Source organism: Miniopterus natalensis, chromosome 5 (assembly GCF_054644295.1).
Source record: "Miniopterus natalensis isolate mMinNat1 chromosome 5, mMinNat1.hap1, whole genome shotgun sequence".
NCBI lineage: Eukaryota > Metazoa > Chordata > Mammalia > Chiroptera > Miniopteridae > Miniopterus > Miniopterus natalensis.
In genome coordinates this window covers 22,260,256-22,284,118 of record NC_142085.1, presented here as the reverse complement: position 1 = coordinate 22,284,118, position 23,863 = coordinate 22,260,256, and the positions used below count along the sequence as shown (strand labels likewise).

Genomic DNA, 23,863 nt, shown 5'->3' with positions numbered 1-23,863 from the left:
TTTATTTGGAACAAACATTTATTGAGTGCCTATTATGTGCCACATATTATACCAGATTCTCTTATGAAAGTTGCTTCAGTTAGACCTTCCAAATGCCAACCTATACTTCTTGAGTTCGGAAGGCATGTTTTCCTATAGCTTTTGGACTGGTGCTGAAAAAGTATGCAATTACAAGTAATTTTTCTGTCTGTTCTAAACGACTCCTGTCTACCTTCACATCTCTCTGGAGTCTCTCTGTCCATTTGGTCACCTTCCTGGGTTTCTCGTGCCCCTTTACCTTCCTTGCAGGGTGCACAGGGCTGTCACTATTTCCTGTGCCCCCACCCCCAGTACACCTCTTCCTTTCAATTCGTTGCTGATTTTAATTCTTCATCTCCAGCACGATAGTCCCCCAATCGCAGCCTCCACTTCACCCCTGTGCCCCTTTCTCGGCAGGCGGCTGTCAGGGATGGCTCAAAGGTTGATTGGAGTGAGAGGGGCTGCTGGGTCAGGGTTGTGTTCTGGAAAGAGAATGAGCTGTGGAACACTGAGCCAGCTCTCAGCCTTGTGGGGTCCCAGTTTCCTCCTGGTTCTAGCCTTGTATTGTTGGGGTGCTCACATCAGCAAATGCTGGCGAAAGGGGGGAAGAGGCACTTGCACAGCAGTTAAGTGTGGGCTTTGGAATGAGACTGCTGGGGTCTGAATATATCACTTGTTATCTGAAGGACTTCGGGTAAGTTACTTAACCCCTCTGTGCTTCAGTTTTCTCATCTGTAAAGTGGGGTAAGAATAGGACCCACCTTAATAGGGTTGGTGTGAGGATTCTAACACAGGGGCCACTGAGAATTGCACTGAACACAATTTAAATGTCTAACCATAGCCATTATTGGCAGTGCTAGTTTGCTAGAAGCAGTTCTAGGAAATGATACAGAATTGTTTCTCTGCCATGCTTGCTGTTTTACCCAGATCACTTCACTTCTTAGATTTTAGCTAATTTCTCATTTCCTCAAAGACTAACTTTGAATTTTTTGAGCCTTAATCGCCTCAGTCATCTTTACGTATTTATGCAGTATGCATTTATTGAGTTCTAACCATGTTTAAGGTCCCATGCCTTGCTCTGAAGGAGATAAAAAATGATGTGGAAAGAGACCCCACCTTTACGGGATAGTAGGAAGAGAGGCCATGTATGCAAGCAGATACGCTTCAAAGAAGGACTTCATGGTTGGATGGAATGTTGGATGCCATCTGGACCAGGCCACTCGTTGGAGAGATGAGTTAACTGAGGTCCATACGGAAACATGGCCTGAAAAAGGTCACAGCTAGTAATTTAGCATCATAACCCATGTGGTCATAAGCATTGTGGGGGAAATAAGCCATTTAATCTTTAGGAACCAGAGGGACATGTCTGTAAAAACCTTCTAGGCTAGAGACTCTAGTCCTGGGGTGTCTTGTTACCCTATAGATCTAGGGTATCTGCTTTTTCTGCTTGGGCCTGCGGACATATCACCTGTGTTAGGGTACACAGTTGCCTAATCTGGGCCTGGGCCTGACCTGGGCCTGGGGAAAACCAGCACTGACAGGTGCTTAATGGAAACTAGAATTCAGGTATCCAGCTCCAAGTATTATGTGAGAACCTTGGAATAGTGGTTTCATGGGATGTAAGTATTTTGTGATAAAAGGGTTCCAAATCAAATACATCTGTGAGAGCTGCGTTAAACAAAGTTATATATTTTTTCACCAAAGGACTTTTGAGAACATTCAGTATGTGACCACATAATGTGAATTTCTAAGACAGGGCTGTGATGTGGAGCATTACCCAAATTTGTCCGTGGAACTCTTTATCCCAAGAATCTCTCCTGGGGCTTGTATCTGTTCTGCTGCCCCCACTTTGGGAAATGTTGCCCATGCCATGCTCTTCTCCCTACCTGAAAGTGGGGGGTCAGAGGTGGGAAAGGTCATCTTCAGGCGGGGCAGTCACTGAATTCTACTGAAGCAGATGGCTGTATCATGTTATGAAGATGAGCGGCGCCCAGGCATTCCAGGGGTGTAGAGGAAAGGGGTTTCTGATAGAGGAACCAGTATGGACAAGACACTGGTGCAAGAGCCCATAGGAATAGTGCAAAGAACATGGTGTATGTGAAGGGATGTGTGAGTTGCAGGTTTGGGAACGTAGGCTGGGACAGGATTCTGATGGCAGGTTAAGTGTTTGGTCCTTTGATTCATTGGGTGACAAGTCATCCTTGAGGAGCCACTGCATGATCACAAGTGTGCTTGAGTCACATGGATCTGGTGCCTGGGTGGGGATGCCTTGGGAAACCCAAGGGAGGTAGCAACATTTCAATCAGGCAAGAGGTAATTGAACTAGGGAGGTGGCAGAGGGAATGGGGAAGAGGGGACACACAAAACAGTTAACACCTGGCAACTGTGTTAGACAAAGTGTTCAAAGATATGAAAAATTAGATGTGTAGGTAAGAAAACTATGTGCTGACTTTTCAAGTTTTGAAAATAATATCTTCATGCTCATAACTCCCAAATTATAATTCTCAGCCTAGAGCTCTCCTGACCCTTCAGATTCCTGAACCTCATGTCCTGCTGGTATCTTCACTTAGATGTTGAAATTACATCTCTGATCCAACAGATTCTAAATTGATCTCCTGATTTCCACTGCTTCTTCCCGCACCCCCACCAGTCTTGATCTGAGTCGATGGCAGCTGTATCTTTTCAGTTGCTCAGGCCATAAATGCAGGCATCCCTGATCTTCCAAATCCCACATCACATGCATCAGGAGATTCTGTAGGCTGTGACTTTAATCTAACCACTTTGTGGCAAGTCGGCTGCTGCCACCACCGCCACCACTTTTTATTGATTATTACAAGGCTCACACCATCAGAATCCCTGCTGCCACCCTTGCCTCCCTTCAGTATACTATAAGGAAGCCCAGTGATCCACTCAAGATATGTCAGACAATTTCACTCTTCTCAAAAAATTTCCAGTGGCTCCCAAATTCTCTCACAATAAAAGCCAATCCTTGCACTGATCAAAAGGGCCAGTCTCTGTATCAACTACCCTCCTCCAATTCCTCTCCAGCTCTACCTCTCACTCTGCCTCCTTTTCGTGTTCTGTTCCAGGCCTACTGCCTGCTTGCTGGTTCTGGAACATGCCAGGCTTGCTCCCACAATGAAACCGTGGCATTTGTTGTTCCTTCTGCTTAGAATCCTCTTTCTCCTCCTTTTACAAATAATTCTCACCTTAAGTTTTTGCTGAAATGTTACTTCCTCAATAAAGCCTACACTTACCACCCTATTAAAAGTTGCAACCCAGTGCTTTTCATTCCATAGATCATACTTGCAATTTCCCCTGCTCTGCTCTATTTTCCCATAGCCCTTCGTGCCTGCTAATACACTACATAAGGTCCTAATTTGTTGTGTTTATTGTTTAGTGTCTGCCTTTGCTTGATTAAACATGATCTCCAGGAAGGCAGAAATGTTTGCCTGCTTTGTTCATTGGTGTATCCCAAGTGCCTAGAACAGAGCCTGAATTAACTGTGCTAATGATCAATAATACACAAATGAATAAAAGCAGTTAAAACAAGCCTTCTCATGTATTGATTCTCCAATTCCACACTCTGGAAATCATATCTGAAAGGATACACACACACATACACACACACACACACAGGTGTACACACATCCATTTGCACACAAAGATGTTATTGTGTTATTTATATTGCTTTTCATCTTGTGTTTTTTATAAAGCCTAATGGTGCTCCACCACATAAGCTCCTTGAAAAGAGAAACGCTTACTCTTTCTCAGTGCTTAGAACAATGTCCAGTTCACAGCAGATCTCAATTAAAAAGACTGAGTGAATGGATTTATAAATGAATGAATGCATCATGGCCATCTTTTTGTTTAAGGCATGCCATTTTTCTTTTCTTCAGAAGACATTGATTATACCTACTAGGTATTAGACACCCAGTCCTCTAGCCCCCCTACTAGCTGGCAACCATCAATTGTTCTCTGTATGAGTTGGTTTCTGTCTTGTTTATTTTTTTTAGATTCCACATATAAATGAACTCATATGATATTGGTCTTTTTCTGTCTGACTTACTTCATTTAGTATAGTACCTTCTAGGTCCATCCATGTTGTCGAAAATAGTAAGATTTTATTCTTTTTTATGGCCAAGTAATATTTCATTGTATATATGTACCACAGCTTTTTTATCTAATTGTCTATTGATGGAAAAATTCAGAAAGTTTATCACTCTTGAGAACTCTCTGGAAAATGATGTCCTCTGGAGAACTGTAAAGTGAATCCAGGAATGAAGATGAAATGGGACACAAGAAGTGGTAATGAACAAAGAACCCCAAAAACAGCAATAACAAAGAAAGAATTGTTGAAAATATGGCCATAATGCTTAGTATAGCTAAGGATGGATTCTTAACCAAATAGAGGTAGCAACCTTCTGTTTCACGTAGGTATTAATAAAAGAAGAACATGAAACGGTTATAGACCCATCTTTGGTAAAATGAGGGGACATTTGTAATACAAACACAAACATGTGAGTGGAAAGTAAATGGGAGAGTGCCAAATGAATGAATGGGGTGGACGAAAATCAAAATTAAGCTCCTGCGAAGAAAAATTGAGATAAAATAGCAAGACATTTGCTCCTTAGAGTCCTAGAAAAGCTTTGGATTTAGAGAAGTTTAGGTACTAGGACATGCATATCAGGCAGGGTACTAAAAGGAGGGGGTCATTTGAATTCCTCCGTGAAGAGCAGCTAGATCTCCAGGACACTATTTTTGGTTTCCCCAATCAGTCATCTATTCCTACCCCTCCCTCCAAAGAAGCAGAGACACAATTTCTGTACAAGTTGAATTAGTGAGATATCGATTAGGTGCCTGGAAGCAAGCACAGAGGAGAAAGGAGTGACGAATACACTTGAAATCAGGAGGATGAATGTAAATATCTGTAAATATCTGCTTACTCTTTAAAGAGTCATCGGCTTTCCCCCAATTCCCATCCTCATTAAAACTTTTCCTCTGGCCCTGGCCAGTTTGGCTCACTGGTAAGAGTATCGGCTCATGGACCGAAGGGTCTCAGGTTCGATTCCTAGTCAAGGACATGTGCCTCGGTTTCAGGTTTGATTCCCGGCCCCATCTGGATGGGAGCGGGAGGCAACCAACTGATGCATCTTTACCACATCGGTGTTTCTCTCTCCTCTCCCTTGCTTCCACTCTCTCTAAAAAAAAAAAAAAAAAAAAATCAGTGGAAAAAATATCCTTGGATGAAAAAAAAAATAAAAATTTTCCCTCTGCTCAACTCCAGAATCTTGGCAACTCAAGATCTATTCTTCAGAAGGAGACTGGAAGGTACTTTTATGGAGAAATTAAACCAGAATAGACTCGCAGATTTTGACATTTGTAAGCCTCATGAAGTCCCACTTAGATGGTCCACTTAGATTTTTACTACATTGCTCTTAAATGTGAATGAACAGACTTTTGGTTTTGGCCATGAGAGGGTAATGAGTTTTAGGCTTACCCTCTTTCCGTACATAACTATAAAACTAGTCAAAACATATTTCAGACGTTAGGTAACAGATAGCACAATGCTGTTATCCTTGAAAGAAGGGAAGCATACAGGAAAATGGCTCTCTGTCGGGGAGCACTGTTCCAAACAAGCACAGGGAAAGAGAGTCCAAGCCGAGAGCAACAGTCCCACTGGGTGGAGTTCAGGGCTGCTCATGTAGGTAGGAGGTATGAAAGACGGGGTAGAGGTAGGAGAAATAGAAAAATATCTAACAGAAAATGGCCAAAATTATTCCAAATATGATGAAAACTACAAGCCCACAGATCTAAGAAGCTGAATGAATCCAAATCAGAGGAAATATCAAGAGATCCACTACCGGAGTTGTCAATAATGTTAAGGTGTCAGTTTTGCCAGTTAGGATGCCACGTCTACATTAATATTTAGAGTCAATGCATTTTTTTTTTTTAAAAAAACAACAGCTTTATTTGTTTATTTGTCTTTGGTAAAATTTTCCAGGCTAATTAAAAAATATGGAAAAGCAATGAAATATGGAAATGCAGCTAAAACTACCCTGAAAAAGAACAAATTTTGTGGACTGATGTCAAGTTTCACTATAAAGCTATGGTAATCAAGAGGAGTTCTAGGCAAGATCTTGTTTGAAGGAAGGATTCTACTGCTAAAAGTCTGAAAACTTGGTGCAGTATTCTGGAACCCAGGGGAGGAAAGAGATGGAAGGAAAGTGTGATGAGCCATCGCAAATGGGGCTGCTATCAGGAGGTTCTTGGTGATATTTAGGCTGCAGGACAGTATTAGAAGAAAAACCAGATGTTATGGGGTTAAGAATTGAGTGGCAAGTAAATGCAGGCAGCTGGTATAGATCACAGTCGGAAGAGAAAGAAAGGATGCAGTCAGAATTGTGGTTGGGCAGCCCCTCCTCGGACTCATGCTGACTATCTTCAGGGCAAGGGGTGGTTTCTTAAATTAAAGGTGCTTCGATTAAAGCTGTGGTCTACCAGTGTGTTACCTGATTCGGCAAGAGGGAGACTCCACAGGTCTCTCACCCCATTCCTTCTCCTATGACTACAAAATGACTTTCAGACAATGCTGCTTAAATCATCACCATTTATTTTAGAAATACTTATATTTTCAAATTCACTTTGGCTCTCCAGTGCCTGAATGACTTACCAAAAGCAAAACCGCACTGCTTAGTTTAATCCCTGCTTTTTGTTTAAGGAGATTCTCCTAGAAAATTGGTGCAGTACAGCGATGTGAAGAATTTCACATTGTCTTTATAATGTGTATAGCTAGTTAGAGGCTAATTTGAAACTACTTTCCATTCTCTAATTGATTTTGTTCCTTTGATTACTGAAATCTAAAATCACTTTTTCACTTTCTTCTCCTTTCCTTCCTTTTTTTTTTTTTTTTTCTCCTTTCCCCCCTTTCTTCTCTTCTCTTCCCTTTTCCATTCCTTCCCTTCCCTTTAAACCACCTTTTTTGTTCAGTGTGGATCTCCAGTGTTGTGTGCCTGTGGAGGAGGTGCCGTTGAAAGCAGGGTTGAGCTGGTTGGCAGGCCAGGGACCTATGACATAGGAACTCAGCCATTACCCCTTGGCCTCCAGGAAACTTACTGAGTCCCTGTGCCTGCATTTTCTGTGTGAATTGAGGCTCCTAAAGTATATCAGTTACCTACTGTGAGGGCAAGAGGGAGCCGAGGAGTCAGGTGATTTCATATCTGAAAGGGACTTTACCTCCTTAGGGTAATTAGGCAGGTAGGAGACACACATAGGATACATGGCGAACAGGATTCCTGGGGCCTGGCTTCCAGTTCTAGCAATGACCCTGTGTGACGTCCAGTGTGCTGCAAGTCACTTAAACTTTCAGTTGATTACGGTTAGTGCTACTTGACTCCCCACTTTGGGCAAGAGGAAGACAATACAAATAAAAGTGAATGGTTGTAGGAACCCAAAAGTTCAACAAAGGCTTTATGACAGAGTAGCTAAGAGCTGGTGCTCTGGGATAAACCTGGATTTGAGGCTGATTCTCCTATTTATTCTCTAACTTAGGGATTATACAATGAAGAAAGTTAATAAATGTGTAAGTGCTCTGCAAAGTTATGCAAAGTTCAGATGTAAAATTGATGGCATTGTTTTATTTTGTGTCATCATAACCAGAACCTGCTGTGTAAAGAGACTTTGCCATTTTTGAACCTAAGACGACCACTTCTCTCCCTTTAAAAGGGAAATTCAGGCAATACTTAGCCTGAATGCAGGCTTAAATTCAGCTGCACAAATTAATTATGCCTCTCTGTTTCTCAGGGACTCTGTATTAAATGAGTCCATGATATCAGCCTGATCCTCTTATACCAAGGTATGTGAACAGCAAATGAGGGTATGGATTCAGACTCTTTGTCATGTTTTGGCCAAAAAAAGGTCCTTATTATTTCTCATTGTTATAAAATCAGAGTAATTATTATGCTGATTACTCTGAGTAATTATTACTCAAACTCATCGATGAGTTTGAGTCATCTCATGTAAACTGATTTTATTTTTTAACTTAAAATAACAGTTTCTGTTCTAATAGAAAACAGTGAGCTGTATTAGCCCTGTGAGAACAACTCTATTAATGATAGGCAGAGGGCAGCCCCATTGGGACATGACATGATTATTTCCTTCAAAAGTACAGCTTTATAAATTGAAGCCATCCTGGTCTAAATAAATACTGTGTGGATTTTTTTTTTTTTTTTTTAAATGCTCACCTGAGGACATGGATTGGTTGCCTTCCATACTTGCCCTGACCAGGGACCAAACCTGCAACCCAGGTATGTGCTCTGATCAGGCATCAATCTGGCAACTTTTCAGTACACAGGGCAACACTCAACCAATCTAGTTACTATGGCTAGGCTATTTGGAATTTCTTCAATGAAAGCTAATACTATGCAGAAATACGTGGGTGCATTTTCGGTCTGATTGTTGGGATGTAATGATCAGATTTGTTCTGATCCTTTCCAAATATGAGACTTTAGCTAGCCCCCAGATAAGCATGAGTGCTATGAGATCGCTTTGGGTGGTGGAACCATAGTAGGGTTCTTTGGATGCTTTAAGAACAGTGATTCTTGGTGAATGAAGAACCAGAAATGTTCTGGTTAGTTTGCTTTTTGACTCCTCGGTGACTTTGGACAACTAAATTGTGTAATCTCATGTCTCAGTTTCTCTATCAGTGACATGGAAGGATTTTGTGAAAATCTTTAGCAATGGAATGTGGAAACTGTGTATATGAGTATGTTCATTACCAATATATTTAATTCTTTATGTGAGAGAAAAACTTGCTTTTCAGAGGTCCATTAGCTCATTTCCCAGAGACATTATAGTAAATAACCTCCCCAATACCTGATGGAGAATTAAAAGCACCTTACTTTGAGTAGGCTCCCTTCCCAGGCATAAAGGGTCTCAGATAGTTGTTAAATGGGCTCAGAAATTAGATGTAGTTCTACTGTGTGTGTGTGTGTGTGTGTGTGTGTGTGTGTGGTGTGGTGGTGGTGGTGGTGGTAATGGTGTGGTTGTATTTGTGCTGGGAGAAGGAGCAGTATGAGTTTCATAAGTGTTTGGATATATGGTTTCTTACTAGACATGTTAAACATTTTTTTGAGTCTAATACATATAGCATTTCTATTTGAAACAGCAAAGAACCATCTCCATCTTGAAATACAACAGGCAATTCAGTTAATTTGGAAAAACTTGGGTTTTCTCCCCAGTGGTGTCCTCTTTTAAATCTTGTTTGCTCAGCCAATCATCTTCCTGTCCAAGGTCCTTGCTATTAGTTCCACTAGGCTGAAGTCTGTGCTCTCTTCAAAGAGCCACAGTATTGCCTGTAAAATGTACATCTTTGTGAGAGAAGCCTGGGAGCCTTGACTACATAGCTGCAGTAGAGGCTGGAGCCCTGAGGGTGAAGAAATTTGGGTAAAAGTGAGTAAAAAAGAACATCTCATTTGGGAGGAAGGAGGGTGTGGTTGTTCAAACATTGATAGAATTATGGAAACTGACTTCATCAAATTGAATTTTCAGCTCAGCGAGAAAGAACTCTCTTTCCTCGGGGGGGTTGTTTTAGAGGAGAAGAGAAGGAATGAAAAGGAGAGAAACAGAGGTGTTGGGTAGAATTAAGAGAGTGTTGACATAGAAATCCACACTGGAAAGGAAACCTTTATAATCCTATTAACCAATATCACCCCAGTTGAGTTAATAAAAACATAAAAAAAGAGAGTGTTGAATTGGTTTTTGATAAACGCTCTTAGAGATGGAGAGTCTCTTTATGGCATTATCATTTGTGTGGGTGGACTGATGTTAGCTTATTATTGAGTCTATAAAATGGTTGTCTCAGGCATAGGCTTTTCTGCACAATTTTTGGAATTCTTGCTTCTTTCCCTATTGGTTAATTATAGCTTTGAGGGGACTGAACTAGTAACATTGGGCAGATCAAGGGAGGCTACATATGCCTACCTACTCTGCTTGCTGGCTCATTCTGTTATTGTCTTTCTGTGGTCTTCCTAGATTACTTTGACTACCGTTAGGATGGTTAGAAAAGATCTCTTCTGGCCCCTTGTTGTTCTTGGCTGAAGTTAACTGATGGTAGGCCACTGGCAAAGTGTTGATGGAAGAATTCTACCCCACCTGGAATCATGACCTCTTTATGTTTTTGGTGGCAGCTATGACAAGCTGGACTATGCGATGGGACTGTTAGGCAGAAGTTATGGACTAATGGAATTTAGGAGGAGTAAAATCAGCCTCATTTTAAACTCTGGGTTCCCATTTCTCTCCACTTTCACTGGTAGTGTGCTTCCATCCTCTCTCACAGTCCTTATGCCCTGTAGATCCTTTGGAATTTTCTAGTGTTGAGAAATTAAATCGCCTTCTTTTGCAGTGTTGTTGCATACTGTGGGAGTTTGTAGGGAGACATGACTATTTCTGGCATTTCTGCCCATGCTAACTCTGTTTATTTTCTTCTAAAAGTCACCTTGGAACATATGCATAAGGAAAATTTGTTCAGTTGGATCATATATTTATACTTATAGTCTGTATCTGTATCCATAGCTCTGTATAATCTATTTCTTGATATTTTTCATGCATTTAAAAAAATTTAAAATTTTTAAATTTTGTTATGGCCTGGCTGACGTGCTTCAGCGGATGAGCATTGACCTATGATCCAGGAGATTGTGGTTCGATTCCCAATCAGGGCACATGCCCAAGTTTCAAGCTGGATCCCCAGCAGGGGGCATGCAGGAGGCAGCCAATCAACTCTCACTGATGTTTCTCTCTCTCTCTCTCCCTCTCCTTTCCTCTCTCTGAAATCAATAAAGATTTAAAAATAAATAAAATAAAATATTAAAAATTTTTGTTATGAAAATCCCTCAATCACAAGGGAAAGAACACAATTCAAAATAACTTAAATGATAGAGACTCAGAGTGAGAAAGCTCAGGAGTCATAGCCATGGCTTGATTCAGCAGCTCAGTGCTCACTAATGAATGAGAGAGCTCTTTCCATGTCTCTGCCCTTCCTTCCATAGGGTCAGATGCAACCTAAGGCTGCTTTAGCCATGGCCAATACCCTCTAGGCTACTTGTTCCCCTATTTACACTGCATGAGAATGAAAGGTCTTTTATGGGTATGCTCTTGAAAGTAGGAAGTTTCTTTCCCAGAAGCCCCCAAGAAATGTCTCCTCATGACTCATTGGTCCAAACTGAGTTCCTTGACCACACTGCCCTACTATGCACAGGGTGATACATTTTGCTGGTTGTTTTGGGCCAATTAGTGTCCACTTTGAACCTTAGAATAGAGCTAGTCATACCCCCAATACCTGGCTAAGAATATGAGAGTTGTGATGCTTGAATGAAGTCTTCAGGCTGTTGATGAAGGAAAGCTGGAGAGTAGACATTGGGGGTCAGCCAGTACTTGACCACAATGGCATGGCCTCACTTTCCTCTTTATGGCTATAAACTAAGGCCTCTCCTCTGTTCCTTCTCACTAGTTCTTTTTGATAAATTAAGACAGGAGAGTCATTGCCAATGCATGAAATTTGACAGCAGTAAAAATAAGGCACATTTTCTGTATAAGGAAGTTGACTAAGTGAAAAGGAAACAAAGGATTTGGTAAACTTCCTTAGAATTCAGTAGAGCATTTGCTTTTAACAAACAAATATCAGGCGAGAAACCATAATGACTACATAAAACACACATACCTTCAGTAGCCTGCAGGACCTCAAAATCAGTTATGTGTTTTTTGTGTGATGTGCGTCTTCCTGATTCAAAATGACTGTAGTTGTACGGGAATGGTTCATCATTCAGTTATATGCAAGACCACCGTCCTCTAATAATAAGGAAAAAGAGCAATCTAGGGAAATAAATGGTCTGTTATAGTGCTCGTTTCTTATAATAGATCTTCCCAAACACTTTACAAATATTAATTAAACCTCCCAGCATCCCTGTGTGATGAATATCTATTTTTATGGCATGGGGTAGACAGAGCCAACTGACCAAGGCCCCTCTATGAATTAATGTCAAAAGCAAGGACCTCGACTGTTTGACTTATAGCTGTAGTACCAGTTACCCGAGAGCATTGCCATTTAACTTCTTTCCCTTCCCAGAGGGGAAAAGTATGCACAGCCAAGCAGAAGCAAATATATTTTGTTCTGTTGCTGCCTGGAACAGATGAATTTGAGTTTGAAGGACGCTATCTGATGACTTTACGAAGACATTGAAAGAAGGGAGCAATGTGACCAGCAGAAAGGGCATGATGCTCCTGCACTAAGAAAATGAAATTATTATCCTTCAATCCTTCTCAAATATTATTTACAGATCCCTCACAGGGCACTAGGCATTATATTAGTCCCTATATGGGATTTTCAGATGGTTACTTTGAGAGATGACAGAAGACTGTAAAGCTATGAAGGAACTGGATAAAATGATGTGTTCAACTTTGAAAGTGTTGCGTTAATTTTACAGATAAATAAGATACAACTCTTGTTTTGTGGAATGAGCTGTTCAATAAAGAACAGTGTAAAAACCCAATAACTGTACTCTAAGCAAAATGTAATAAAGGTATTTGTAGTTGACTGTGGAAAATCAGGGAAGGCCAAGAAATCTCCTAGATGGAAAAATAATCACCTGAGAATTTCCTGGAGATTGTGGCATTTTGTCTGGGCCTGAATTTATGAGGATTATAAAGATAAGGGAGGTAAGGAGCAAAGGTACACTAGTGAAGAGATGAGTATTAGAGTCCCAGAGGTGGGAAAACATGGTTTATAGGTAAGTAATTATATTTGGCTGGAGTGTACGAATGAAAGGAAATAATGGGGAATAGAGTAACTGGAAACTGGAAACAAAGGTTAGAGAACCTGAGTGGTCTTGAGCATCAAACTAAGAAGTGTGGATTTAACCCAGGATGAAATGTAGAGCTTTAGAGGCTTTATAAATTTCATAGCTACCACTTTGTCTTATGAAATATCCCTTAGAGCTCATATCAGAGTCAAAATACTAGTCTGGCTCAAGTGTGGCCTGACACCAGTTGGTCCTAACACGTGTAGCTGCTGTTTTCTTGGGGCTCAGATCCAAGTGGATGAAAGTCAGTGCTGATGCAAGAGCATAAGGAAATGACGTTTCTTCAACCTGCAGCTGAGAGGACTGAGGATAGGAGTGCATAATATGGAGAAGCACCAGATGACTTGGAGACAGAGAGCACAGGTGGTTCTCCCTGGTGTTTCGGATTCCTGGTGGGCTGCAGGGAGAGGGAGTGTGACATAGTGGTCCTAGAGTGGCTGATCTGGGTCCTGTCACCCAGGCTCGGAATTGATTAGGCAATCATGAGTGTGATGATAGGCAAGTCCTCAGAAAAATCAGTTTCCTTATCTGCAATGAGAAAGTGGACTAAATTAGCATTTTCCATTGTGAGTTCTGTAGACGATTAGCAGAATGTCCCAATGGAAAATAAAGGTCTGTTGTCAAATAAGTTTGGGAAATGCTGCAGCCTCGGTTCCACTCTGGGAGTCACGCCGTCCAGTAACACGTTCACATCTCTAAGTTCTTTTCCTCTGCTGAACTCAGCCTTTCCCAAACTTCTCCGGTCATAAGAATCTTATTTATTCATTTTCCTTCCATGTAATACCCACGGGCTCCCTGTGGACCACTTTGGACAGTTTGTATTGGATTATTTTAAGGGAGAAGCCCCACTCTCACATTCTCCCTGGGTCACCCCTGAAGGTTTCTTCTCAGTCTAGGATTTTATAAATCCAGAGGAAATCTGCTCCTCCGGTCTGGTTGAGCGAGTTTTCCTACCTATAATACAGGCTTGACTATGATCAACTTTCTCTCAGAGTTGAGGCAAGAAGGTCTTTAAAAGTTTTTTTTAAAGGCGCTTTGAGATCTCTGAGGCAGGAATCCCTGGTGGATTCGTCATATGGCTTCATTAGAAACCGCCTATGCTAAGGAGCTCTCAACTTCAGCACCATCCTATTTCTAATGTGCTCTATTAACCAGGAAAGAGCTGAGGGATTATTTTTTTTCTTCTCCTTTTTTGCATCTGTATATAATGTAATTTAACTTAGCAAAAAAGACACTGATTGCCTGTCCCACAGGACTCAATTAACTCCCAGCTTCATGGTGCAACACAGAAATAATAAGGAAAGGAAAAGTTCGGGTGCTCCGTACCTGTCCACTTCCACCTCTGGTGCATAATGAGATGTCAGGAGTGGTGACACTGATGAGATGTGTAAAACATGCTGATTGCAGGAGGCAGCAGGCAGTCTGCTCAGCTCCTGGGAACTCTGGCCGGGCTGGAAGGACCATGGACCTGGCCAGTAGCCTTTTCCTTCAGATTCCAATTTCCAACATTGTCCCCGCTCACCTCCCTGCCACCCCAGTGGTAGTTTTGTTAACCTTTAGCTCTGCCTTCTACACCCTGGGCGGATGTTATGACAATTGTCATGGGGCAGATGCCATGTTTATTAAGCTGCCTGTAGCAAATCGGGGCTGGTAGTGCAGGATTCTACCAGCCGGCCCTCAGGGGAGCCCATTAAGAAATTGCAAGGCTAATAAAAATCGTGCTGGATGAAGCTGCAATCCTCCGGTGCCACTCCATGATGGGCTGAATCTGGTTTTAAATTTTAATGGGGGTAGGGACTGAAAGTTTCAACTGGGGCCCTTGTACCCGCGGCACTGAAAGTTGTGCCTTCTTAACCCGAGCTTGCTTCTCTGTGCAAGGCCTCTGCACATTGACGTAGGAATTTATTCATGTTTCTTCCTTGCTAACAATGCGCTGCTCCTGGAAGAAGCTGCACTCTGCCATGTGGTGTGCAACTGGGGCTACAGTTCGAGTCCTCTGGCATCACACTGATTGGAGCTCCTGGTGCCCATGCCTGAGGGGAGCCGTGAAAACACATGGGGAACAGCTCCCAGCTCTTCGTCTCAGTAAAATTGTCCTAAAACTTCTCTACTGCTAGCTTCTCAAAAAGGAGACTGTGAGATCTCTTGAGAGCCATTCCAGAACTCAAATTCATCTTCACGCTGTACCCCATCTAATCTAGGGACCGCTGCAAAAGAGGGCGATTCTTCATTCCTCTGCCAAATCCTTTCTGCTCACAGAATTTATCATGTCACCTGGATAAGTCAATAGTTTTTAAACATTAAAATGAAACAACCTAGTATATAATTGCTGTCTGGGGAAGATTGAGAAAAATGAAAGGAAAGACATAGTAGGGTATTTCAGTCTATGTATGACGTCATCTAGAGAGGTAAATTTTGTATTTTAATAGGTGAAGAAACACTATGGGTACTACTCAGAGAAAGAGGTACTTCTTGTGAGGAACCGAATGAAGCCCTGTACTTGAACTACCCATTAACTCTCAGACTGAAGCTTTGAAGTGATTACCATTATCATCTCCAGTTTACAGATTAAATTGCTCAGAGAAGTTTAGTAGCTTGTTTCAGGACCAACAGCTGGGAAGTGGCAGAGCAGGAACTCAGAGACAGAAGAATCCTAGAGCCTGTGTTATTACTGCTAGTTTTCTTTTGAAAATTTTTTTTTCAAAAAAGAAAAAAGAAAATCTGTTCTCTTTTATAAACATTTCCCAAGATCAATACCTGAAATTACAATATAAATTTGTGAAGTAGATCCCCGGGTAATGGAGAAAGTGCACGTGTATTAAAATTTATCTCTTGAGCTTTCACCTCAGCTGTGAGCCTGGGTCTAGCTCCGGCCCCTCTCATCTGCCATGGGCCCCCGCCAGCTCCTGCCTTTCCTGGGCATTGTCCTAGCACCTGTGAGCTGCCAGGATCCTTCCAGTGAGAAGTTTTGCTTCCTCTACCCTTCTGCTCTGACAGTGATTTGAGTGGAAGTGTCTGTGTGTGAGTGTGTGTGAATGTGTGTGTATGTGTGGGCACGTTTGTCATGTGCAGCATGGGGCCTGGCATTTATATCTTCTCTGTAACTACTGCAAGGGTAAAGGTTTGTGGTGTAAACACATGAATAAACATAATTAAAATTGAGGATCATTAGATCGAAATCAGTTCTGAAAACTTACATTATGATTCTTTTAGAAACTGTTGTTGAGACTGTATGCACTGGGAAATACAAAGGAATCCTACTCCTACGGGATAAATAAGTTGTAAAAAAGGTGGCTTATCCAGAAAGGCTTTAACATTTCAAAGGAAGGCCTTTGCCACCTGGGTTTTCCTGCAGGTTGCAGAGGTGGAGGTGTGCTTGACACAACTGATTTTCATGGTGTCTTCCTGAACTCTTTCACTAAGTCTGAACAATGTAGGTAATATTTAGTAGAAATTACTTAGTATGCAGTAAGCAAGAGCCTCATTATTTACTTTGCTGTATTATTTTAGTGAAGTAATGGGGGATCAGATTTGTAGTTCCAAAATGTTCAGTTTAATGATCCTTTTTAAATTTTCTGGAGAATGAGGCGACACATCTCATAAGGTAGGGAGAGACGAGGGTTGCTGGTGTGGGAGATTCAGAAGTTTCATAATATTTAAGTGTTTGCCAATATTAAATTGCCCTGTAATTTCAGCTTCTCTCTGTCTACTTAGCCTCTTCACAAAGTCACTTAAATGCTTTAACATACAAAAGAAATCAAGACAAAACACCTTTTAAGTGACATGTGCTTAAAATAGAAAACTTAAAAAGAGGTAATGGAAACACACACACACACACACAGACCCTCCATAAGTTCAGCATCCAGTTGCTTTGATCCTTGCCAGGAAAATGTTGGCCAGTGAGGTCCTGAACCATGCCAGGCTTCCTTGGCACCTTCACCCTGTAACCAAGCTGGAGAGTTTAGAGATGGCAACTCCTCATTTCAAAGTCTACAGGCATTGGGTGCAGAAATAGGGCAATTTGGTAAAGTAATTAAAGGACAGTCTCTGTATGTTGAGTGAATAAATTTGAAGTGTCATAAGTTTAATGCTGGCAATGTATGAGGTGATATATCTATGTCTATCACTATATATCTATTCATAAAATTGGCCAGTAAGACAAATTTAAGACTTCTATCTTAAGAAACCATCTTGTTCAGGATCATGGAAAATTGGCTCTGTTCTTTATTGGGATATCACACACTTCTGTGGTACAATTGGAGGAACAGTGCAGTTGGCCTATTTAAGGTAATATATTTATTGTTGTCTATTTTTTTAAAAATGTATTAAATAATTTCAAACATATGAAAATAGAATAGCATGATCAACCCTATGTACTCACCACCCACCTTCGACAGCTATCAAGTTATTTACTTTTTTTAAAAAGTTTTAATTGAAGACTATTTCATATGTGTTACCTTCGAAAATTACCTCTGCAAATGAGAATTTTAAGGATAAAGGCAAGTTTTTGCATATGGGTTGGGCTGTGCTTGGTACTTCATTAAATTCTGTTGCCTGAGCAACTGACTATTCATTAAGTTTGAGGCAATAAATAGTATATTGACCATTTATATGTGATGGGCACATGGCATATAGCTCTCTTGTGCCATTGTTTTTTGCAGCACTGTGGAGTAGATATTATTAGCTCCATTTTGCAGGGAAGGAAATGGACACTTCTGGAGGTAGAAAGACTTGCCCACAGTCCCACAACTCATAGTGTTGGAGCCGGGATCTTGAAATGTACTCTGGCTAATGCTAAACTTTCCCTTAATCATGTTGCTGCCTGCTGAGGAAGTAACCAAAAAAATAATAGCAAATGGTATGTCGGGGGTGGGGAGGAGATGAGCTGGGAAAAGAAAAACATAGTACAGTAAATAAATTTCAGTTCATTAAGAGACATCTTTCAATAAAATCTCAAAACTAGTGACATTAGAGCCATTCTAAGTGAGTTTGGTATAACGTCAAGGACACAGCTGCATTTTACTAAGGAACAAAAGTGTTTCCGTTTTATTTTGAAAACCAAGATGCTTTTCATAGCCTATGACTGTATCTCAGGCCCTGGATGTGGAAGGGCCCTGAGAGAAGAGAGGGCTTCCCGGGTCCCTCGCCTGCTTTTGTAGGAAAAGATGTCCCCTGGAACAAGCAGGAATCGGCCAGACAGGGCCGGGCAGGGCTCGGGAGCAGATGCTGGCAGCGCCAGGAGAGGCGACCCCTGCGCCGGGCTGTTAAGATGTAGCCGTCAAGACGGCCTCTGCAGTAACCACAGGCTATGTGAAGAGATAAATGGTTGACCCCAGCCCGTGTCAGGCTACGATTGATGCCACTATCAGCCCCAGTGCCTTCCCAATGATTTTTTTTAAAAAAAACCTTTGATAGAGTGTGTTATCTAGTTACTGGCACAAGGGCAATAGCCCGGAGGGGTGAAGGAAAAGGGAAGAATAAAAGGTCACTCCAGGAGGACAGTCTCTGTCGGACTAAATGAGAAAAAGGGATCTAGCTGAAAAGAGGGGGAAATGAATAAATAATAATAAAAGCAGCTGCTGGGGCACGGATGGGAGAAGTAAAATTGCTGTTTCCCTTTCCCTTTCGTCTGTCCTCAACCCCCCCCCCCACACCCACACTATGCTGGGGAATTTAGCTGAGGTAGCTATAGATTCTTCGTTACTTCCTTGGACTTTTCTTTAATGGTTGGATTGGGATTGTTAAGACTTCAAACAAAAATCTGTAGAAGAGGTAATATTAGAGGCCTTAATTAGCACCCCAGTCTGTCTGCAAAATAATGATAATTCAAGAGTGAAAGATACAAAACAAAACAGAAGTCCTCTAGGTAATGGGGAAAATATGCCTTTATAATATGCTATTATTAATTTATTTGTGGTGGATATGTGAATTCAGTTCTGTAATAAGTGTCCTGTCTTTCTCCCCGTGCGCATGCGCACACACACACACACACACACACACACACACACACACACACACACACACAGGTGTGCCCACATGCATAGTTATTTTCATAAGCACCTATACACAGTTTTGGAAAGGCAGGGATAAAATTGCTTTTACTCAGTATTGCTGCACCAACAGAATTCTGTTTCATGTTAATAGAAACTTAAATTGGCTCTTTTTAGCCTTGAAACGAGTTTTGCAGGGGGAAAAAATGAAGGGAAAACTGATATAGTTCTTTTGTTTTGTATTTCATTTTGTTTGTTTAAAAGGGTATGGCTTTAATTAGTATGATTTTTTTCTTTTTAATTGACCTGGAAAAATTTAGCTGTTTTCCCCCCAGCATGGAGTTTTTGTTGAAGGTACAATGTTGGTTCCAGGGCAAGGGGCCTGAGGGCAGAAGTGGATCCATGGCACTAATGCTTTCCTTGAGAAGAATCGTGTTGGATATAAAAAATATTGGTCCCCAAAAGCAGCTCTGGAAAGAGTAGAGGCAGTTATTTTGGGCAGAGTTCACACTTTTCTAAGGCCAGGGTACTTTACAATGTGACTCCCGGGCCCTCTCACTGGTCAGTGCTGTGCAGGGTCACCTTTAGTTGGCACAAGTTAGAAGACTTGCTTTACCATCGCTTCCTCTGTCACAGGCATCAGAGCAATGGAAAAAGCATGAGTCTTGAAGCTGGAAGATGCAGGTTTTAGTCCCTGCCAACACCATCTTACTAAGGGACCCTGGGTTCATGGCTTGATTTCTCAGAACCATAACTTCCCTCATGCATCTCATGGCAGCAGTGTGTCACAATACCTTCCTGCAGTGTTTTTGAGATGTAAATGAGTCTGCAGATGTGAAAACTCTCTGAAGGCACTAAAGCACTATTTAACTCTCAGTTCTCATATCAACTTGGATTCCAGTGGCATGTGGTGGTGGTAGGTGGCAGTAATGTGGCCAAATGTCTGCATTGGAAACTGTGGTACTTGCAGAGTAAAGGAATGAAACAGTGGTTCTTGGAAATTTTCACAGAATTGTTGAAAGTGGGAGCAGGGTGGAGGAATGAAATTTTAGGGCTAGATGAAAAATATATAGTGTGTATTTTTTGTGCTTTTAATAATTTTTAGTATGGCAATATAAAATATATGCTGTGTAATTTTGTTTGCTCATAAAAATAATGTTTGAGATGCTCAATTTAGAATTAAAGTTTATTTTGTCAAGAATTTGTTTCTTTTATTGAGGTATAAATTACATATAACAAAAAAATATAGATATTAAGTATATAGGGGTGTCCCCTAAAAATGTATACACATACTTTGAATAATTATACAGTTATTGTTTATTAAAATACATTTCATTTTCAAAATTGAGCTATCAGCTGTGTATAGAGCTTTTGGGGACACCCTATATGTAATTCATTGTCATGTGTAAGACTGTGAAGCCCGCACTCAAAAATCAAGATATTGAACAATTTATCAACCAAGAAAGTTGATTTTGCTTTAATTTTTTATTTATTTATTGCCATAAATGGTGATGCAACAACTGAATCTAAGAAATGCTATCTTTTCCTTGTTTTTGTTTAAGGAAAACTATGAGAAAGGCAAGGAATGGGCAGTGACAGTAACTAAGCGTCTATTATTTGTCAGGCACTGAGTTAGTCTTCATGCATATTAGTTAACTCCTTATAAAGGCCCTTGAAAAATCTCCATTTTATGAATGAGGAAATGAACTTCAAGGAAATTTGGTGAGTATAGAGGTCACTTAGAGACTAAGTGGTGAAGTTGAGATTTTAAGGAGTGTAAAGCCCATTTTCTTCAACTGGTAAAATAAAACAATTGCTATGATTTGGGGACCTGAGATCTGAAAATTCACATTAAAAAAAAAAAAAAAGACCTGAAGAAAAAGAACTTCTCTCCCGTGAGAGGAGGAAATTTTATGGGTACAACTTTTGGTTGGTGATTCAGTCTAACGTGAGATCTTTCTATTTCTGGGCTCTATTTGCCTCATTTCAGATTTCTGAAAACTTTACCACTGTTGAGACTTGTTTTTATATTGGTCTAGGTTGCTCTTTAGGGCATAGGCTCCTAGCATCTGAAAACAGAGCTCTGAAGTCCTGGCTCTACCACTTCCCAGCATTTTGTCCTTACGCATTGCTCCGCCTCTGCAAGCCTCACTTTTCTCATCTGTAAGTAGGGCCAATAACATAGATCCTTCACCAGACTGTTGTGAGGTTTAAATAGAGTTACGGAAGGGAAGGCCTTAGCACAGTGTCTGGTGACTAACAAATGCTCAATCATTGTTTCCCATTATTGTTATCATTCCTCCCAGCTTCAAACCTTCAGCCTTGAGAATTTTAATTGTTTGGGTTTTTATTTTGGTGTTTTACAAATTCAGATAAATTTAATGTGCTACCAAAGTCGGGAAAATCGGAGTGAGAAAACAATTGGAATCTAAGACTGTGCCCTGCACCTGCATTGTCCCCAGTGAGTGCTCTGTCACGGCGGCCCCTGCCCTGTGTACCCACTGCTGTACCTATTACCTGCTATTTCACTTGTTTCCTGCTAGGCTGTGTGCCCCTGGGAGGTCATCCGAGAACCTAGCACTGTGCCTGGGGTTTATAGTATGTGCTGCAACGCTATTTGTTGAATAAACGACGTTTCCAAATTTCATTCCCCGACCAACTTCTTGGGGAATGGGGGATAATGTAGGAGTCAATTTTTCTGGGCAACCAAAAAATTTTCCTTAAAATGCCAAGCCATGTTTATTTTGGATATTATTTTTGAAAACAGAGCAAAGGCTTTTCTGCCTTTTTGACTGAGTATAGGCAATGGAATCAAATACCTTTTTTAAAAAAAATTGTTTTTATTGTTGAGAGTATTACAGAAGTCCCCCATTTCACCCCCTTTGCCCCCTCCACCCAGCTCCCACCCCACCCCAGGCCTTCACCTCACTATTGTCTGTGTCCGTGGGCTGTGCAAATATGCAGATAAGTTCTTTGCTTAATCTTTCTCCTCCCCCTTCCCTCTGAGAGTCCTCAGTCTGTTCCATGCCTCCATGTCTCTAGAGCTATTTTGTTCTTTAGTTTATTTTTTCATTCGATTCCATGTATACGTGAGATCATGTGATACTTGTCTCTCCCTGGCTGGCTTATTTTGCTCAGCATAATAATCTACAAATGTCTTCTTGATGCTTCTGAATCTTTTGCACAAACTTCAGCAGTTTTACTTTTTAAAATACTAGGTAGTATTGAAATTGCAGAAAGGTGTGCTTCTTGCTAGATGGCCCGTGAATGTATTGATATGTTCCATCCCTTCCTTTGCTTTCAGGCTGCAGGTCTCATGTCTGGTTGCTGTCAGCAGCCTCCACTAACTTCTAATAAATCTTTCTGTTCTCTTCTTCACCAACTGATAAGACAACAAAGTGTATATATATATATATATATATATATATATATATATATACACACATATATATACACACACACAATGAGAGTGAAAAATTCTGAGGAACACCTTGATGCACACATCTTAAGGAGTACATGTTTAGTGAGTGGACATTGTGACACATTCCCCTCCCCCATTTCATCTTTCATTAGTCATTGTCATGACTGAGACTGTGAGAGAGCAGCTACGTACCTCTCCACCAACAAGATCTAATATACAGGGTATCCCCCCAAAATACATACACTCATTAACAACTGATAGCTCAGTTTTGATAATGAAATATATTTTAATAAACTGCCTTTATAATTATTCAAAATGTGTGTAGACAGTTTTTGAGACACCCTGTTGTGTTCTTATAAGACTAGAGCCAAATGCTATATATTCCTTACATTTGTTTTATTTTTCAAACTTAAGACACATGATAATTATAGCGACACAGATCCCCCAAGCAGAATTATGCCTGTTTATCATTAAATTTTTACTTCACTCTCTCACTTTTATAATTGGACATATGCTAAGATGAAAAATAAATTCTTAATGTGACCTGTGCCATTTGTTAAGTCATCACTATTAAAAGTACACTTCGATCCATTAATGGCTCCTATAATTAATTATTATTTTAAATATGTTTTTATTGATTTTTTTTTTTGTTTTAGAGAGAGGGGGAAGGAGAGCAGTAGAGAGACAGAAACATCCATGAGAGAGAAACATCATCGATTGACTGCCTCCTGCATGCCTCCTACTGGGAATTGAGCCTGAAACCCAGGCATGTGCATTGACTGGGAATTGAACCGGTGACCTCTTGGTTCCTGGGTTGACTCTCAATTGCTGAGCCACACCAGCAGGGGTATAAATTAGTTTTCAAAATAATACTGTCTATTGTATAACTTTTAGAAATAATTTAGTAGTCATGTAACATGTGAGAATAAGAGAACATATTTGAAATTATAATCCATAAATATTTGACTTTTCTATGGAAAAAATATCTAGTAATGACAGAAATATCTTTGGATAAAGAGCCCACCTCTTTGTCCTCACTTTCCTAGTTACAACCTGTGAATTATCTTCATAATTTCGTATCACCCTTGAGCACTTCTTCCTTTGTGTTTTAGTGGTAGCCCAACCTTGGTTTGGTAAGTAAAAACCTTGGAATTATAGGTGATTTCTAGTTCACCGATTCCAAACTTCCCTTGCCCCGTAACTGAGCCTTCGCCTGCACTCCTCAGAGGCACTCCCTTTTAGGTTATACTTTCTGCTTTTACTTCTCCTCTGTCCAGGAGCGCCTCAGGCAAAGGATACCCCTAAATTCTCCAGCACAAAGCTGGCTTCAGGGAATGGACGGTGGTTCTGAACTTCATACTGATCCTGGCATCCAGGCATGTTTAAGATTCTGTACAGGATCACCGAGCACAGAGCATTGCCTGTAGAACTGTGGCATGAGGTTCAGAAGGACGCTCCCGTTTTGGTTGATTATATCGTCGAGGTGGAGACTGACAGCACGCAAGCTGTGCATGAACAGGGTGTGTGGGAGCATCCTTTCATTTCAAGCTCATTCCCTCTCTTTCAGTGCATTTCTTTCT

At 40.9% G+C, this 23,863-nt stretch overlaps 1 protein-coding gene across 1 annotated transcript in view; it reads left to right on the top strand.

Moving 5' to 3' along the window:
* The window catches only part of PKHD1 (PKHD1 ciliary IPT domain containing fibrocystin/polyductin), a 377,339-nt gene that overhangs the window by 71,760 nt on the left and 281,716 nt on the right, over window positions 1–23,863 (top strand).